This window comes from Oryctolagus cuniculus, chromosome 1 (genome assembly GCF_964237555.1).
Source record: "Oryctolagus cuniculus chromosome 1, mOryCun1.1, whole genome shotgun sequence".
In the NCBI taxonomy this organism is placed as follows: Eukaryota; Metazoa; Chordata; class Mammalia; order Lagomorpha; family Leporidae; genus Oryctolagus; species Oryctolagus cuniculus.
The window spans coordinates 160,873,547-160,893,092 of record NC_091432.1 but is presented as its reverse complement, the minus strand read 5'-3'; the positions used below and the strand labels follow the sequence as shown (position 1 = coordinate 160,893,092).

At 47.5% G+C, this 19,546-nt stretch overlaps 1 protein-coding gene across 4 annotated transcripts in view; it reads right to left on the bottom strand.

The window, feature by feature from the left end:
• APBA1 (amyloid beta precursor protein binding family A member 1) overlaps positions 1–19,546 on the bottom strand; it is a 212,973-nt gene that overhangs the window by 122,023 nt on the left and 71,404 nt on the right. Inside the window, exon 1 of one of the 4 annotated variants that reach the window (XM_051846438.2) lies at positions 621–13,000. The exons of the other annotated variants lie outside the window; for them this stretch is intronic. The gene's annotated coding sequence lies outside the window, so the exon portion shown is untranslated. Of the gene's footprint in view, positions 1–620; positions 13,001–19,546 lie in introns of those variants that run through there. 4 annotated transcript variants of the gene reach the window in all.

Below are 19,546 nucleotides of genomic sequence, written 5' to 3'. Positions count from 1 at the left end.
GATACCACTTGGGAAACCAGCATCCCATACTGCAGTGCCTAGGTTCAAGTTGAGGTTCCTCTCCCAATGTTAGTTTCCTGCTAATGCACACCCTGGGAGTCAGCGGGTGATGTCTCAAGTAGTTGGATCTCTGTTGCACCTGTAGGAGACCAAGACTGAGTTCTAGGCTCAATCTGGCCCAGCCTGGCCCAGCCAAGGCTGTGGAGTCATTTGGGGAGTAAACCAGCAGATGAGATCTCTCTCTCTCTCTCTCAGAAATAAAATAAAATTAAAAACTTAAACACTGAATTGCCATATTATCCAGCAATACCATGTTCAGAAATTGTATGTCTAAAAGAATTGGAAGCAAGGACTCAGATATCTGTATACCCATGTTTGTAGCAGCATTGTTCACAGTTTCCAAAGTGTAGAGACAAAGTGGAAGCCACAAGCCAGATGGGGAAGCCCCATTTTTAGTGATAGTACAGTAACCCTTTTAAAGCCATGTGAAACATGTCCAATGTGCCTTTAATAAAAACGCTGCTGCTCATGTATATAAGTGAGAAGGCACACCTCCCTCTGTGGCTCCTCATGTAGCATGGGCACTAAGCCAAGAGAAGAAAATAGTCTAAAACACTCACTTTCATCTTGAAGTAAGAAACAGAAGACAAGGCTGGTTATTCTCCTGCAAAAGCCTCCAAACATCCAAAACGGGAAAGCGGCTGCAAGCGCTTCTCAGGCAGGGTCCTGCGGCCACCATTCCAAGGCCCCTCCTGTTAGTGTGGGCTCTGGCCCCATCTGCTCACAGACAGCTTTCATGTGCCCACAGCCAACACCCATTCTAAAACACCTCTCATGGACCTCAGATTTAAATACACAGCTGCTGACAGTCCTTAGGCTGTCCTTAAATACTGCTGGTCTTCAGTGACCCCACCCACACTGATGACCTTAATTATCTGCCCACCAGCGCTCTCCACTTCACGCCTCCACATGGAGCTCTGCACCCAACTCTCCTGCTGCCTCCTGGGTACCTCCCAGAAGCTGTCTTCAGATGAACTCATCATCTTCCCTCCGTCTCTGTTTATCCCAGATTCTGCCATATTGTTTATCCCAGTACACAGCCCTGGTGCCCAGCATTTGCAAAGCAGAACAGACCGTGGCCTCCAGGCCGCACCCTCAGGCCCCACTGGACGACTCCTCTTCCTGTATCATCATCCTCCCTCTCCCATTCCAGCTCTGGAACCCCTGCCCTGGGCCTGTGCACACCCTGGGCCCTCGCGTGGACTCTGCCTCACCAGCAACTGCTCATCCTTTAGACTCAGCCTAAAAATCTAGATACTTCCTTCAGAGGTCTTTTCCGTAATTCTCCCACGCCGAGGCAGGCCTTCATGGCGTAGCCCTCTACATTAAGTAGGATACCCCTACTTTAGGAACACGCCCATCCGGAAGGTCTGCTCCTGTCGCCCTAGGCCTGGGGCCCCTCCTCCCGGGTCTGCAGCTCTCCTCCACGTCGACCACGGCGACATCAACCCTGTGTGCTGCTGCGTCCACACCACACTGTACGTTTCTTGAAGGCAGGCACCGTGTCCTTTATCTGCACTTGCTGGGGTCAGTGGGAGCACCCGGCATAAACACTGGTTGAATAAAGGATGAAGTACACGCTCTGAAAGCGACTCTCACGTATGAATCTAATCGAGTTACTTTCCTGCTCAATGGCTTTGTATCTCACACAGAATCAATTCTGCAGCCGTGGTGGGGTGGGTGGGGTTGTAGTGGGGGAGGGACAGTGCCTCATTCCACAGGTTAGGAGGAGGCTGGAGAAGTGAGGGAGACCTTGGGCTTGCTCTGGGACCCCCGGGAAGGGCCAGCCTGCGCTGGATGCACCCCACTCCCATCAAGACCTCATTTTCAGAAAATTCCCTTTGCCACCCGCCTCTCCCTCCCCTAAAGTACAGTCACAGCTTTTGCCAAAAATGCTCAACAAATACACTGAGCACGAGAAACCACACATGACCAAGTTGGTCTATACTCTGGCAGGATGGGCTTCCCAGCTGCCTTGGTGAGAGACATGGGAATATTTTCCACTTCGCGAAGAGAGAGGGAAGCCACTGGGACTCTGAACATCTGACACTCCCTGTGTGGAATGTCTCCAAAGCCCCTGTGAGCACTCAGCAGAGCAAGAGCAGTGGCCAGGGGTAGGGGTGGGGAGACTTCACGGAAGACCCGGGGCCTCCCTTTGCCCTGTGAGAAATCACCCCTTCCTTTGAAAATGTACCTTTGGTGAGAAGGAAGTCATCTAACTAGGCATGCTATATTTTACAGCCTAATTTGTTATTTGAAATAGGAGGAAGTTATATCTTCTACTCAAGTACTATAAAAACACAGGCAGAATGCAAGCATTTTACCATATATCTACATCCATATCTATGTAAGTGCCACATAAAGACAGCCAGCCTTCCCCAAGCACGTTCCTCATGACCTCTGTGAGAGCTTTAAGTCTTTCCTCAACTCCTCCAGCCCCTCTTGTTTTTCACTTGCATTGGAAGAGATTATGCAAAAAAAAAAAAAAAAAAAAAAAAAAAAAAGGAAAAATCATCTACAATTTGTAATTGGCTATGGTGTGGGCACTTGAGGTTCTTGGTGAGCAAACCACGTGTTCTGTGGGAGGTAATGCAGCATAGGGGTCAAGAGTGAGCTTTCCCATCTAACAGCTAAGGTGTTCAACCTTCTGGGCCTGGTTCCTCAAAGGGTGTGGGTCAAAGTCAGTCTGGTGAATGCAGCAGTCTCCACCAGGGCCCAGGCCTGGGAAGGGGAGGGTGAACTGTGGGACCTCTTCAGAGGACTGGAGCAAGCTACCCCAGCCCAGTAGCTCTACGTGTTGCTTCCAGTAAGCCTGTTAGAGGCATCTGCAAGGCAGCACACAAAAACTGGACTTGACAAGAGGGCTCAATCCTTACAGCAGTGAACGTCCCTGAAATCTGGCCGTGGCAAAGGGCGCACAAAGCCAAAAGAGCTAAAATGGTAAATGGCAAATACTGAGCAAAAATGTTGTCCCCTTGCCATAGGCTCACGTAGCATGGGACAGGCAGCCCACAGGGTTTCCAATGACCACCAGGGCATGGTGCTTCCTCCCCTCTCTTCGTCCCGCACTGAAAAGGAGAGTTAATGTGGCCACCTTTCCAGGCAGGCTGCGTTTCTTACACACAGATACATACCACATCACCTCACACTGCTAAATGGGAAAGGATTGCCAGCAGTGATTTACATACCATATGAGAGAGCCACGTGGGACTTGCCATGGCTGTGTGAGCGTGAGACCCGGTGTAGCATGCATTTAGTTCTGTACGTGCATATTATAGTTTGTGTGTCAGTGCCTTCTCACTGGGGGCTATTTTGCCCCTTCTAATCCCATGATACTTATCCGCCATTGCCTGAAGACAGGTTTCGCTGTTAGAGGTACGCACATACACGTGTGTGTGTGTGTGTGTGTGTGTGTGAGGATGTTACTTGTAATTAGCGGGTAAGGTCCAGGGATGCCACTAAGCATCCCACAGTGCACAGAATACCCCAAGTGTCCCCAGAGCCAAGGTTGAGGAACCCTGGGAAAATGTACCTATCACTACCCTGCATGTCACTGAGGGTGATGCAGGTGACATCAGCAACGTCTACTAACATGAAGACATAAAACTTTGCTGGTAAGACTTAACATCCTTCTTGTAAAGTCAAACTCTGCTGTAGAGGTAAATGCCAAGCTCAAATGGGAAAAAAAATCCCTTGCTTTCTTCTAGGATAACACTGATTCAAAAGTGGCCAAAAACCTACTACAGTCTCTTTCTTCTAGGCAGATAAGAACAGAATGAATCAAGCTCCAGAAGTAATTAAGTCAAATTGCCAGGCAGGCACTCTTCATTGTGGGGAATAGTGTAAACACTTGCTCCCCTGCCAGGTAGGTCAGAATTGAGGGAGAGGTTTACATGTATTCCAAGATAGGGAATCAGAATATTCATCAGGGACCTGAGTAGCCTGACAAGGCACCAAGATCACTGCCTCTCCCTGCTTCAAAAGACGGTGGTGCAGGCATCATTCAGACCAATGGAATTGCGACCTAAAGATGGCTTCGAGTTGCTTGCTGTGGGCATTACTGCATTGAGTGCCTACTGTGCGCCAGCCAGTGGGGACAAAAATGAGAGTGGGACACCATCCCTGATCTCCAGTGGCTCAGGCTGGAGAGGTGTGTAACAACACAACGACGGCATAGTGTCAAAGGGCACCAACCCAGTGTTCAGACTCCCAGAGCAAGCTCAGAGAAACCCTCTTCCGGCCACCCTGGAAAAGGGGATGTCTCTCCCTGGTTTTCCAGACCCATTGTCAGAAGGGAGTGATTGCTGTGCAAAGGCACTGGGGTATGAAATGGCACAGTACATCCAGGAGGCCCAGTGCTGGATCCCTGGTCCTGGAAGAGTGTGCCAGTGTGGGTGGCTGAGAGCACTGCTGAAACTATGGGCCAGAACCTGAGAAATAAATGCAGTTCTGACAGTGCGAAGTTAGGGCTTCTCATTGCCAAGGGGGGATTATTTATGAGACAGTTATACTATGGTACTACCCTATGTCTTTTTTTTTTTAAAAAGATTTATTTCATTTATTTGAAAGACAGAGTTACAGAGAGGTAGAGACAGAGAGAGAGGTCTTCCATCCATTGGTTCACTCCCCAGATGGCCGCAGTGGCCAGAGCTGTGCCGATCAAAAGCCAGGAGCCAGGAGCTTCTTCCGGGTCTCCCACACGGGTGCAGGGGCCCATGGGCTTGGGCCATCTTCTAGTGCTATCCCAGGCCATAAGCAGAGAGCTGGATTGCAAGAGGAGCAGCTGGGACTAGAACCGGTGCCCATATGGGATGCCACCACTTCAGGCTAGGGCTTTAACCCACTATGCCACAGTGCTGGCCCCACTATCCTATATCTTAAATTCAGAGTGACTTCCCCAACATGGCTCGGTCCCCTTTAAGCAACTCTGTTTCTCTGATATTGAGACTTATCAACATGTAATGTGACATGATGGATCTCACCTAAAACAGGAATAAGTAAATTCTTCTGTAAAAGAAACTCCACCTTCTAGGCAGTTTTCTTGCTCTTTCAAGGAACTTTTGGGGTTTCTGCATCACCTTTACCAACCTCTCTGGCCCAGGAGGCAGCAGTCCCAATTACTCTCCCACAGCGCTCTGACCCATCCTTGCCACACAGCCATGGTGGCAATGTCCCTGGGACAGGCTGTGGCGATGCAGCCTTCTCCAGATACCTTTGTGTTTCGGCCTTGCCTCCTACAACCAGCTCAACCCATCCTCACGGTCATGGGCTAGGTTCCACATCTGTACAAGGAGAAGCACTGTGGGGGACAGATGAACAGGAACAGGTGTACATGGAGGAATGTTTCACTCCCAGACCATCGAGTGCCAACGTCTCTGAGGAGAATCTCATCTGTCCCTCTTGGTTTTTTTTTTATTATGTTTTGAAGAAAAAAAAAAAAAACTTAAACTAATGGGGTTGGCACTGTGGTGCAGGGGGTTAAGCCTCTTCCTGTGAGGCTAGCATCTCATATGCCTGCTGGTTCGAGTCCTGACTTCCGATCCAGCTTCCTGCTGGCCTGGGAAAGCAGTGGAGGATGGTCCAAGTGCTTGGGCCCCTGCACCCACATGGGAGACCTGGAAGAAGACTCTGGTCCTGGCTTCCGCCTGGCTTGGCCCTGGCCATTGTGGCCATTTGGGGAGTGAAACAGCAGGTGGAAACTCTTCCTCTCTTTTTGTCTCTCTTCCTCTCCTATATCTTGACTTCTAAATAAATTTAAAAAAATTAAATCTTAAAAAAAAATTAGGCCGCAGTGGGTAAAGGATAAATCACCATTCCTCAATTTAAAAAAAAACAACAAACCCTTGGGTTAAGAAATCAACATGAACAACAAAGAGGCCTAAGAAAACAAGTCTCTGCTGATCCTATTCCGGAGCACAAGGACTCAGGGGGAGTGGAGATGGGAGGTGGGTATGCCGAGGCCACTCCCCCAGGCAGCACCCAGGCCTTTCTGCTTGATGGCAGAAAGAACATGCACTCTCCCCAAGGCCTCAGAGATCCGAGGCTGCCCCGCACACCTGTCTGTGCTCGCGAACGCAGGGACCCGGCCAGGGCGCTGTGGAGGATTCGCCCCGAGCCCTCTCCCCTCAGTGAGTGCTTTCTCCACACCCTAGTGCGGAGTGAGACGCTGCAGCCTTTATTCAGCCGCTCAGCCTGTCGGTTGTAACTTGATGAAAACAGGACCCTGGTTGAATGAATGAATGAATGCCAGGGGTTGAGAAATCCTTAAAGAACAAAACGACGAAACTAGCCACGTAAGAGAACAGAGAAGAAACTGCCCCTAACCCCAGCGTTAATGCCCTGTTTCACATGCCAGTTCTATGGAGCTGTAACCATAAAGGACCCACACACATTTGCATCCTTGTCTTTTTATCCACTGACATAATTACTTGTCTATTACATGGAATATTATACAGGCATTAAATGCACGCTTTCAGAGGCTGGACGTTTGGCACAGCAGCTGACACTTGGGACACCCACATCCTGTATCACAGGGCCTGGCTTGAGACCCGGTCACTCTGCTCCCAATCCAGCCACCTGCTAATGCACATCCTGGGAGACAGCTAGATAGGACTAAAATGCTTGGGGCCCTGCTACCCATGTGGGAGATGTGGACTGAGTTCCCAGCTCCTGGCTTCTTCCTGGCCCAGCCCTGGCTGCTGAGGGCATTTGGGAAGTGAAACAGTGAACAGAAGATCTCTCTCCATGTGTCTCTCTGCCTTTCCAAATAAAATGAAAATAAATAAAAAATGTTAAAATATGTGTTTTCTGAGACTGGGAAAATGCTTTCAATATGTTAAATATATTGAAATTGCTTTCAACATGTTAAATAGAAACAAGATATCAAACTATATCATGTAGGACTCTTATTTATGAACATGTATGTGTGCAGGAGAGTACCCAAAAAGTTCATGCAAAATGTATATTTTGAGAAAATTACGCATGGATTTCAAAAATTCTTATACTAAATCAGACTTCTCTTTTAATTCTATTTTCCATGAACTTTTGAAAGTACTCCTATACACATACCCACCCATATACACACATATAAACACCAACATATTAACAGTGTTTTTTTAAGATGGTAGGATTGTTCTTTTTTAATTTTTCAAAGTTGCTATGACAACATTTATCAGTGTACATGGAAAAACTTGCAAATATTATATTAAAATGTTTCACGGTTCTTGTGTCTATAACTATCATTTTAATGCTTGCATAATATTTCAGTAAATTAATATAGCCTTTTGGGTCTAGCAGTTAGGATGCCTACAGCCCACGCTGGAGCGCGTGGGTTCAATACCAAGCTCTGCTCTGGACTCCAGCTCCCTGCCAGTGCAGATCGTGGGGAGCAGCAGTGATGCCTCAAGTGGCTGAGTCCCTGCCACTCATATGGGAGACCTGCATGAATTCCCAGCTCCCCAAGTTGGTCACTAGAGGCGTGTGGGGAGTGAACCAGCAGATGAGCGCTCTGTCTCCCCACAGGTCTGTCTTTCTCAAATGAAAGTTTTTTTAAATGGACATAACATTTTACTTGATTCCCCTTTGTGAGCAATGTAGGCCATCTCCCATTTTTGGCTATCATAACTCATGCACTGAATATCTCCTTGTTTCCATATCTGAACTGCCTTACCGGCAAAATGAGGCCGCCATTGACCTGGCCTCTGCAGCCTGCTCCAGCCTTGGGGCCAAGCTAAGAGTGTCGGCAGTGGAGGGGGCTATTGCCCTCAGAACCGTGTTTCGATACTTCAGAGCACAATCATGAGAGCAAACAAAATCCAAGGATGGATGCCGGGTTCCTGCACTCTGATAAGGGTGTTGCTGTTGTTGCTGTCTCCTCCTCACCTTCACTCCTTCCCCAGTCACCTGAAGCTGCAGGAATCATTGGAAGTTGGCTGCATATCTCCCTACCCAGCCTCCATGACCTCCATCCTCTTTCTAGAATGTTCCTTTACTTCATCTCTATTGGGGCCAACTCATGCCTACCCAGCTCAAATATAGTACACAACCTGTTGTGATCTTTCTGCCTGGGGGGTCCCCAAGCCCCAGTACATACTACTTTCATCTGAGTACCTGTCTCTCTCTCTCTCTCTCTCTTTCTGTCTCTCTCTCTCTCTTCCACCAACCTGGAATTACCTGTGATTTTCCATCCTGAGCCCTTGGCACAGGGTTTGACAGACAGATGCTCAAGCTGTTGGTTGCCAGAATTATTTTTACCATGTCACCTTCACATATTGTACTGTGTAATAGCTCATGGTGTTATAGGTTCTATGATTTACTTAACTATTTTCTTTTTATTTTGGTCTCTTGTTTTGGAGAGGGGGTATCACAGATATTTATAGCAAACTTCCAGTACTACATAGATCTTATTTACTTATTTACTTGAGAGGCAGTGAGAGAAAGAGAGAGCTCCCATATACTGGTTCACTCCCCAGATATCTTCAAAAGAGGGGCTGGATCCCAGGCTGTAGCCAGCAGCTTGGGAACTTAACCTAGGTCTCCTTTGTGGGTGGTAAACACCCAACCACGTGAGTCATCGCCCGCTGCCTCCCAGGTTCTTGCATTGGCAGGAAGCTGGAATAGGGAGCCAGAGCCAGAAATCAAACCCAGGCACACTGCTATGGGATACAGGCATATTAAAACGGGCATCCTAACTGCTGGTTGGGCCGGCGCTGTGGTGTAGTAAGGCTAATCCTCCGCCTGCCTTGCTGGCATCCTATATGAACACTGGTTTGTGTCCTGCCTGCTCCTCTTCCCATCCAGCTCTTGGCTATGGCCTGAGAAAGCAATGTGGTCTCAAGCACCTGCATGGGAGACCTGGGAGAGGTTCCTGGCTCCTGGCTTTGGATCAGTTCAGCTCCGGACAGTGCAGCTATGTGGGGAGTGAGCCAGTGGTTGGAAGACCTTTCTCTCTGTCTCTCCCACTCTCTGTCTGTAACTCTACCTCTCGAATAAATAAAACTCTTTAACAAAATAAAACATCTGCTGGGTCCAATGCTTACCCCTGAGTCTTGTCTTTACAGCCCAGAATTGTTATCCTTGGACGTCTTAACACTCAAATTTTAGACCACTGAGCTCTAGGGCTTGGCAGCTTTAGATTCCAGTCTCAGGGCTGTGTGTCCCTGGCTGCAGTGCTGCGAATGAATGCATGAAGTGGCTGACATTAAGGTCTGCACCTGTAAAACCGCCTCCCTGCACAAGGTCCTCCGCCGAGTCTGCTGCGGAGTCCCAGCCGCTGAGCCCGGGCTCTGTCCCGCCGTGTGCACCCACACCTGGTAAGGCAGCCAAGAAGCTGCTCAGTGTCTTCAGCCTTTGCCCAAGGGGCCAGGGCTGGCTATAAGTCGGGAGCCTCTGCGCTCAGCACAACTGAGATGCAAGCTGGGGCTCACCGTGCTCCTGCTCGGTGAGTGAGATGTCTTCTCCATGCCAGCTCTGAGCATTCCGTTCAAACGCTGTTTTCTTAGGTAATAGGAAATTGGTGATATTCAAGCATTCTTGTTCTATAAAAACAATTTCTTTCTATTTGTATATGTGTGTGTATGTGTGTGTGAACATGTATGCATCTTTATGTCTCCCCAAATAAATGTCTTATTAGTGAAACAAAAATCTCCCCCTCACCAAGTGTCTTGGAAGCAGTAAAGGTTGACATGAAGAGGGTGAATTCAAAGTGTGGTTCATACCCTGGACCTGCGTAAGAACCACTGGGGCCCACCCTCACCTGGTGAGTGAGCACAGGCATCAGTTCCTGAACACGGTCCCCAGCAGTTCTGAGCTTGCCAAGGTTTGTAAGCCACAACCATAGAGCCTCCTTTTGTTCTGCTGTAATGCGGTAACTGCTTCCCCAACCAGGAATCTTTCCTTCCTTCAGTTTTAAAGGAATACACATTCTCCCGTATACCTTCTCTTCCCTACCAACTTTATTTGCTTTACTCTGAGTTAAAAATGTTGGCCAACAGAAGAAACTCAGATCTGGGGCCAGTGTTATGGTGCAGCAGGTAAAGCCACTGCCTGTGAGACTGGCATCCCATGCGAGCGCTGGTTCGAGTCCAGCATGCTCTGCTTCACATCCAGCACAAGATGGCCCAAGTGCCTGGGCCACTGCCACCCACGAGGAAGACCCAGATGGAGTTCCAGGCTCCTTACTTTGGCTGTTGCTGTCATTTGGTGAATGAACCAGCAGAAGTGCCCTTGCCTCTCCCTCTCTAACCCTGCTTTTCTTTTTTCTTTTTTCTTTCTTTCTTTCTTTCTTTCTTTCTTTCTTTCTTTCTTTCTTTCTTTCTTTCTTTCTTTCTTTCTTTTTTTGACAGGCAGAGTGGACATTGAGAGAGAGAGACAGAGAGAAAGGTCTTCCTGTTTTTGTTGGTTCACACCCCAATGGCCACTGAGGCTGGTGCGCTGCGGCCGGCGTACCGCGCTGATCCGAAGCCAGGAGCCAGGTGCTTCTCCTGGTCTCCCATGGGGTGCAGGGCCCAAGCACTTGGGCCATCCTCCACTGCACTCCCAGGCCACAGCAGAGAGCTGGCCTGGAAGAGGAGCAACTGGGACAGAATCCGGCGCCCCCACCAGGACTAGAACCCGGTGTGCCGGCGCCGCAGGCGGAGGATTAGCCTAGTGAGCCGCGGCGCCGGCCTAACCATGCATTTCAAATAAATCGTTTAAAAAATGAAGAAGAAGCTCAGATTAATAAATTACCATTTTTGAAAAGCCTTGATGTATATGGATAACCTGCCACAAAGCAAATCAATTTACTGATCTCATTGAAACTCTGGGGAAAGAGATCCTGTATTTCTTTAGTTGGTGGGCTGGTTTTACTATTATTTTAGGAAAGATGACAAACACAAAAACTTGACAGCTTCTTTCATTTGAGTAAAACATTAACTCAGTCTACAGGAGGCAACATTTCATCATAATGAGATGATGCGGTGCACAGGCATGGCAATGTGATGGAGGTGACATGAGACTACGGGAAGGCCAGGGAGCCCTGGGCTGGACCAGGCTCACGTGGTGTGAAACCCAAGTGCTCGTCGGATTTTTTTTTATTAAAGATTTATTTATTTACTTTAAAGTCAGAGTTACACAGAGAGAGGAGAGGCAGAGAGAGAGAGAGAGAGAGAGAGAGAAGTCTTCCATCCACTGGTTCACTCCCCAATTGGCTTCAACAGCCGGAGCTGTGCTGATCCAAAGCCAGGAGCCAAGAGCTTCTTCCAGGTCTCCCACACAGGTGTAGGGGCCCAAGGACTTGGGCCATTTTCTACTGTTTTCCCAGGCCAGAGCAGAAAGCTGGATCAGAAGAGGAGCAGCTGGGACTAGAACCGGCGTCCATATGGGATGCTGGCGCTTCAGGCCAGGGCGTTAACCCGCTGTGCCACAGTGCCAGCCCCTTGTCTGACTTTCTAACAAGGACCCACTCCAGCACACAGCTTCCCTCAAGACCACAGAGAACCTGATGGCCACAGGAAAAGGCACTGGGAAGGAGGCTGGAGAGTTCATGGTCAGAGCCATGGGCTAAGCCGTGGTCAGCTGATGAGCAAAGCAATCACACAAGGAAAATGCTGTGCAGACAACTTTCTGAGGGTACTTCAAAAAGTTCATGGGAAACAGAATTAAAAGATGTATTTATTTTGGTGCAAAAAATATTTGAAATCCACATATATTAAACACACACACACACACCTTTTTATTTTTGAGGCAGAGAGAGGGAGAGGTCTCCCACCTGCTGGTTCACTACCCAGTTGCTCACAACAGCGAGGGCTAGGCTGGGGCTGAACCTGGGAGCCAGGAAGCTTAGTGAGGTCTCCCATGGGAGAGGCAGGATACTAATCACAGGAGCCATCACCACTGCCTCCCAAGGTCTGCACTGGCAGGAAGGTGGAGTCAGAGGCCAGGCTCCAGACTCGAACCCAAACACTTCAATATGGGATGCAGACTCCTAACTGCCAGGCTGAACCCCTGCTCTCCAGTATTTCACACTACGCATTTCCATGAGATTTTTGAAGTCACTTTGAATATTTTTTAGAAGAAATCCTTACTATATGGGCGACGGTGCTGTGATGCAGTGGATGAAAGCCCTGATCTGAAGTGCCAGCATCCCATATGGGCGCTGGTTCTAGTCCCTGCTACTCCACTTCCGATACAGCTCTCTGCTATGGCCTGGGATAGCAGTAGAAAATGGCACAAGTCCTTGGTTCCCTGCACCCACATGGGAGACCTGGAAGAAGCTCCTGGCTCCTGGCTTCGGATTGGCGCAGCTCTGGCAGTTGCAGGCATCTGGAGAATGAACCAGTGGATGGAAGACCTCTATCTCCCTGTCTCTACCTCTCTCTGTAACTCTTTCAAATAAATAAAAAAATAAAAATAAAATCTTTAAAAAAATCCTTACTATAAAACCTAGTACTGTTTAACATAATGAAGCCTGGCCATGAAAAGTAAGTATGTATAAACTAGTAAATAAGGAATGCTCATTCTTCAATCACTTAAAATTATCTCATTGATCAGTGTGAGACACTTTTATTTTATTTAAGTTTTTCAGATTTTAGATGATAAGAAAAGAAGGGCCGGCACCGCGGCTCACTAGGCTAATCCTCCCCCTTGCGGCGCCGGCACACCAGGTTCTAGTCCCAGTCGGGGCGCTGGATTCTGTCCCGGTTGCCCCTCTTCCAGGCCAGCTCTCTGCTGTGGCCAAGGAGTGCAGTGGAGGATGGCCCAAGTGCTTGGGCCCTGCACCCCATGGGAGACCAGGATAAGTACCTGGCTCCTGCCATCGGATCAGCGCGGTGCACCGGCCGCAGCGCGTTGGCCACGGCGTCCATTGGAGGGTGAACCAACGGCAAAGGAAGACCTTTCTCTCTGTCTCTCTCTCTCACTATCCACTCTGCCTGTCAAAAAAAAAAAAAAAAAAAAAAAAAAAAAAAAAAAAAAACCAGAGAGGTTAGGGACTTGCCTGAGGAAACACAGTAATTCACATCTCTAAACTGCCCCACAACAGCCTTAGGTGGTAGCAACCAGGGGACCCCCAGAACTGGCCCAGCTGCAGAAAAGCTTTGTCCTGAGCAACCCTGAAAACTCTCTGTCCCCGTTGGCCAATCTACAGTAAAGCCACCTAGATCGGCTGAGTTGAGGATAACTGTAAAGGCATCTGGGGTAAAATTAGGAAACAGTGATTGCTCTTTCTTCCTCTGGAGTGAGAGATTAACTCAACTGAGCCACACTGGAGCATCCCGGCCTCAGCAGCAATGGTTTCCTGGGTGAGCAGATGCTTATCGGGAATAGGAAGCCTAGGGCAACCAGGGCCAAGGTCCCAGGGTTTTCGTCAAATTAAAAAAAAAAAAAAGAAAAACTTGATTTTTAATCTACTTGAAAGTGGGGGGGAGGGGATATTTTCAATCCATTGGTTCATTCCCCACATACTCACAACAGCCAGGAGCCTAGAATTCCATTCAAGTCTCCCAAGTGGACAGCAGGGACCCAAATGCTTAAGACATCAACGCTTGCCCTTAAACATCTTTTGAAGTTCAGCCTACAGAACTTCCCCTATTGGGGTTTTCTCAGATTTCCTCTCTCTAAATGCCACCTGGAGTCTCTTGATAGAAATTGGGCCTTGACGTGATAATCTGGTTAAAGTAAGCACATTGTTTTTTACTTCATTTATGTGCTTTAAATTAAAAAAAAAAAATGACATTTCTGAAAATGCTTTTCTTTGTACTTTACAAAGAGAGAGAAATTAATAGCCCATCATTGGGACTATTACTATATAGAAGGGGAGACATAGTGGATATTATGGAAACAGGGAACCACCCTGCCTCCCTGACCCCCATCAGCAATGGTGTCATCTCTTCCCTTTCCCTTCCACTCTTCATGGTCCAGCCTAGCACACACAGTCTCTCTGCCGTGATTGGATGTCGGCATTTAACCAGTGTGATTGTATCAGGACTTCACAAATTGCAGATATACGGCTTCATGAGGACACCAAAGTAGCCAGGCCCTTGTACCATGATCGTACACAGTAGGCACAAATTTCTAGGTTGGACGGATCAATGGATAGACGAAAGAGAAATCTTGGGCTACTAAAATTACTTTATAGAAAAACCATTTTTTCTATGGGTAAAAGATTAGGGAGTTGAAACAATGGCAGAGTTTTGCTTCCCTACAGAAATTTCAATGAGGCTTTTGTAGATAAAAGGACATAACTTAAAAAAAAATCTCATAACCACCAAGAAAACTTAGTGTTTGTTGACCTGCTGCTCAAGAGTAAGGGTCTCCCCATTGTCCCAACTATGGTGCCTGGGACCAGCACCAGCACCACGGGCGCCACATACTGCGGCACCACTCTGCACAGACACACACAGAACGCCACTGAGCAACACCTGGTGCGGATGTTTTTTGTTTTTGTCTGTTTTTTTTGTTTGTTTGTTTGTTTTGTGCTTATTCCTGGGCAAGGTTGGCTTGTTTTTGCAGAGGCTACATAAACAACAGCATGTTCCTTAAAGTCCGAACTCTCACATATCAGTGGGCTTTCTGGAAACTTCAACTACAGAAGGAATGCTGCTTATCTCTCTACTTCATTTATTTCCTACTATTGTAATTCCTCAATGAAAGTGGAAGCAAGGACTGTGTTGTCCATTCATCTGTGTAATAGTCACGCATTTTTCATCCTCACCATAGCCCCATGCAAGTCTTAGCCCTGTTGAGGCCAAGGTCATACAGCTAATCTGGGAAGGGTGGGTGAATCAAGCCCAGGAGGTTTGACTTTCAAGCCACGACTCTGAAGCATTGTGCCAAACACATCATGGTGCTCACAGACAAAGTGGCGGCTCCGTTTCACTTGCTGCCTGATGGCTGTAAACATGTCATAACTGAAGTAAGAGAAGAAAACGAGGGCGATGGAGAAGAGGAAGGGGAGGAGGGAAGACGGAACACAGTCAAATCGGGAGTGAATCTGATCGATGCTTGCTCATTTTAGCAGAAGTGGTTGTTAGAGCTGTAGACACACCTAACTTTATCAGTTAGCCTTTGACCCGGAGCTCTGGTTATCCGAGGTCCTGTAGGGATTGTCCCTCATTTCCTTAAAAGAATACATTCACATCTGCCTGCAGATACTCTTCTCCAAAACGCAAGGTCTCATTTAACAACAGAGCTTTCCTGAGCAGCACAAGCGAGAAGAGGGAAGCTGTGGTCTCTGTCCTTGAGGAAATCCCTCTAAATACCTGGCTGGCTCCACATGCTGCTCTGCTTGCCAAACCCCCTCGACTGACTGCAGTTGCCAGGAGCCCTCTGTCCAGGATTTCCAGCCTGAATCTAGGCTTAATGAATAAGCACTGTTGTCGATTAGCAATGTCTGCCAAGGGCACCATAATTTGAATGCTTTCAGTGTTAACACTGAGTGTATTCTTAAATATTAATGGCTTTATTTCAAATTAAGTGGTAGACACCTCGGCATTGAGCAGTCTGAACCTAGAACAGAACAGGCACTCAGAAGGGAAGGTGGACTTGGCCAGAGGGTGAGCATAAAAGGACATAACTAAAAAAAAAAAATCACAAAACCTGGTGGTGGTCGTGACCAGCCCTGCCGCCTGTGCTAACAAATCCTATTGGCAGTGATCAGGGTCCTATTATTCTAGCAAAGCTCTAAATTCCTCCTCATAGTGGTCTGACATTATCTGATTGGACAGGACTCTTAGTGAAGTTCAACTATGGCAGAGTTATTTTCTGCCATAGGAAACTTGCTGACAGGCCTCCTTTGGAAAAGCAGAAGCGTGAAATGCTTTTCACCTCACTGAGCGGTGTTCCACATGCCACAGACGGAGGGAGCCTACAGACTCCTGCCGGCTGCACAAAGTGCCTTCAGCTCCCCACGCACGGGCCTCCCCTCCCCACTCCAGCCACCCAGGGCAGCCACGTGGGGCTGCTCTCAAGCAGTTAAACAACATGAAGACCTATCAGGAGCTCAGCAGTTATCCCTAAACTGAACAGCCGCATTGTTCTGTAGATTCCTGAAGGGCATCCTGATCTGACTTTGTTATGAGTTTCTAATATCTCAAATGATCTATTGTGATTTGTTTCCTGAGCAGCGGTGGTGACAGGGATCAAAGGTGGCCCCAACTAGTGACATCACAGATATTCCCAGCAAATAACATCATCCCCAGGCAGCCATTCTGCCATTGTAATTTACTGGTAAGTCTGACCGAAATAAAAAACAGGCTCATGACAGGCCACTTAAAAGGCAATTGTGCCAACAGGCATTTCCCCTCTCACCTTGGGATTCTAAATTAGCATGGCCACTGCCATTATCTCTGTTGTGAGTCAAGATAAGATCAGCTGGTGAGCGTCACTGAGGAAGCATCCCTGACATTTACCTCTGTGCACAAAGGAAGCTGAGCTCATGACACTTCCTCAAGGGTAGGGAAAAGCAAGGCAAATGAAACAAGTCTGGTCTCCTTCAGAGAGACAGAGAGAGAGAGACAGAGAGAGAGAGAGAGAGAGAGAGAGAGATGGTGCAAAGCTACAAGTTATTTTGCAGGTAAATCTACTGCTTTCAGGATGTGTTTGTGGGGTGGGGGGAGAGGGCTGCCTGCATGAAATTTGCACACTTCAAAAACTTTATTGTTCTCTTTTAAAATATTTATTTATTTGAAAGGTAGAGTTAGAGAGAGAGAGAGACAGAGAGAGAGAGAGAGAGAGAGAATCTTCCATCCACTGATTCACTCCTCAAATGGCAGCAATGGCCGGGGCTCAGCCAGACTGAAGCCAGGAACCTGAAACTCCATCCAAGTCTCCCATGTGGATGGCAGAGGCCTAAGCACGTGGGCCCTCTTCTTCTGCTTTCCCTAGGCCCATTAGCAGGGAGCTGGATGGGAATGAAGCAGCCAGGACTTGGACTGGTGTTCATAGGGGATGCCAAAGTCACAGGTGGTGGCTTAACCCACTGTGCTACAAGACCTGCCCCAAGCACTCTCACATTTTTGCCTTTTGAAATTTTGTTTCAGAACAAGAAGATGGAGACAATGATCAGACCAAAACAGTGGCAGCATACAGTAGGTGCTCAATAAATATTTAACGAATGGAGGAGGGCTTCTATAGCAGGAATGCCCCTCGCTGACAATATCCGAGGGAATAAGGAGGGCACAGAGAAAGGACCATTGCACTGAGGAACGGGAAATCTGAATCAAATCCCATCTTGCTTACTTCCCAGCTGCTCCTGTTCAAGTGGCCTTGGGCATCTAACCTGGAGCACCCAACACATCAAGGAGAACCACAGCTTGTTTTCTGATTGAAATGATCAGATACCAAGTAAGATACACAAACAGCGGGAGGCTCTCTGGTAGGTCAGCACCCCCTTTAGGCACTTCCGGGGGCCAGCGCTTGCACTTTACCCCTGACTTTCTCTAGCTGAGCCTCCCCTGGGAGGGCAGGTGGCTCTGCACTCTTGAGCATTACTAGCAGGATGATGCAATCACCTATCACACTCAACCCTAGACTTGAAGACAAGTGAAGGGACAAGCCGGGCATTTCGGCAGATTTTAGTCAAGCACCTTCTTCTAGTGTCTTCTCTGGCTCAATGTGGATAGAGCCCCTTTTCCTTCCTGGGAAAGCAGGGAAAATACCACTGCTTTGACCACTCTTTCTGCTTCTACCTCACTGGCTTCTCTCTTCTCATGTAGACTCTTCCCATGCTGGCGTCACTTCACCAGCCCCCCTCACCACCAGTGGCTCCTTCACCTAACCAGGTCTTAGCTTTTCCCACTTACCCTCTACTGTTTGCCTTCAATTACTTTCCAAGTTCTTTTAGCTACGAAAGTGAGGTGAGATCCATGCAAGCTGGAAGCTGTCACATTGTTAGAACAAATCCTGTGTAGGCACACAATGAATGAATGAATGAATGACACAAGTGAATGAAGAAAAATACAGTCAGCACATATAGAAATGCTAAGTGTTCATGGATACGACAACTGGGATTTATTTTAAATCTATTACTGCTACAAAATTACCCCTCATCAAGCAGACACTGTTCTTAAGAATTCTATCTTAAGCTCCTATATCTCAAGTAATTATACCAAAATGGTGTTATTAGAGGTAGCTCAAGAAAATTATCCAGCAAATGAATGGGATTTAAAAGACAAAAAAAAAAATCATCTTAAAAGAGGTTTCTAATTACATCGTTTAAAAAATTACCAGGCTTTCTATCCCAGCCACACCCTGTGTTTCATGAAAAGCCTTAAGATAGTAGCAGTTTGCATGACCTAATGAACAGTCCTGAGATTACAATGTGAGGTGTTGCAGAATCATTTTTTAAAAGATTTATTTATTTATTTGAAAGTTGGAGTTACACACAGAGCAAAGGAGAGGCAGAGAGAGAGGGAGAGAGAGGTCTTCCATCTGCTGGTTCACTCCTCAATTGGCTGCAATGGCCAGAGCTGCACAGATCTGAAGCCAGGAGTCAGGAGCCAGGAGCTTCTTCCAGGTCTCCCATGCGGGTGCAGGGGCCCAAGGACTTGGGCCATCTTCCACTGCTTTCCCAGGCCATAGCAGAGAGCTGGATCTGAAATGGAGCAGCCAGGACTCGAACTGGCACCCATATGGGATGCTGGCACTGCAGGCGGCAGCTTTACCCGCTATGCCACAGCGCTGGCCCCATGCAGAATCATTAACAGCACTGACTGCATGGCGTGTATGGATGGTGGGGAGAACCTAGGAAAGGACTTAATCTTCCCAGGTTTCCATCTCTTCACTGCACTAATATGGATACCAATTCGTAACTTGAAAGGCTGTGGTGAGGATTCAAGGGCATAACCCACATCGAGTGCTTAGCATAACGTCCAGCACATTGTGCTGAGTAAATGTCACCCATGTTGTCCTACTTGCAGGTCGGTGAAGAAGGGCTATGCTCGCAATCTCTCTGGTAGTGGCTCACATGTATTCTTGTGTGTTTGCAAAATAAACATCACTTAAAGTCACCAGCTCTGATTCTTTTCTCCAAATTTCAGCCAGCTGACCAGCCCCAAATAAAAAACCAATAAAATATGTTTCCATCCATATAAATAAACACACACACCTCTCTCTATTAAGCATATGTGGGGGATCTTCAAAAAGTTTGTGGAAAATGCATATTATAAAAAACTATGCAAGGAGTTAAAAACTTTTGTGCACCAAAATGAACTTATCTTTGGATTGCATTTTTTTCCCAAGAACTTTGTGGAATTCCTTCATGTACTAATAGCAAGCCTGTCTCCTTTAGAGGACTGTGAATTGCACTGTTGCAACAGAGGACTAGTGGATGGTTATGGCTACTGTGTATTGTGGCAGATAAAGTGTTTTACATGTACTAACCCATCTGATCCTCACAAACATTCTACGAGGTGGTCAATTTATCTTTTTCATACTCTGTTGGCTCAGTAAATGAACACACATGATGTTTACTAATGTACAGGGGAGGCCGTAGCATATGATGGCTGAG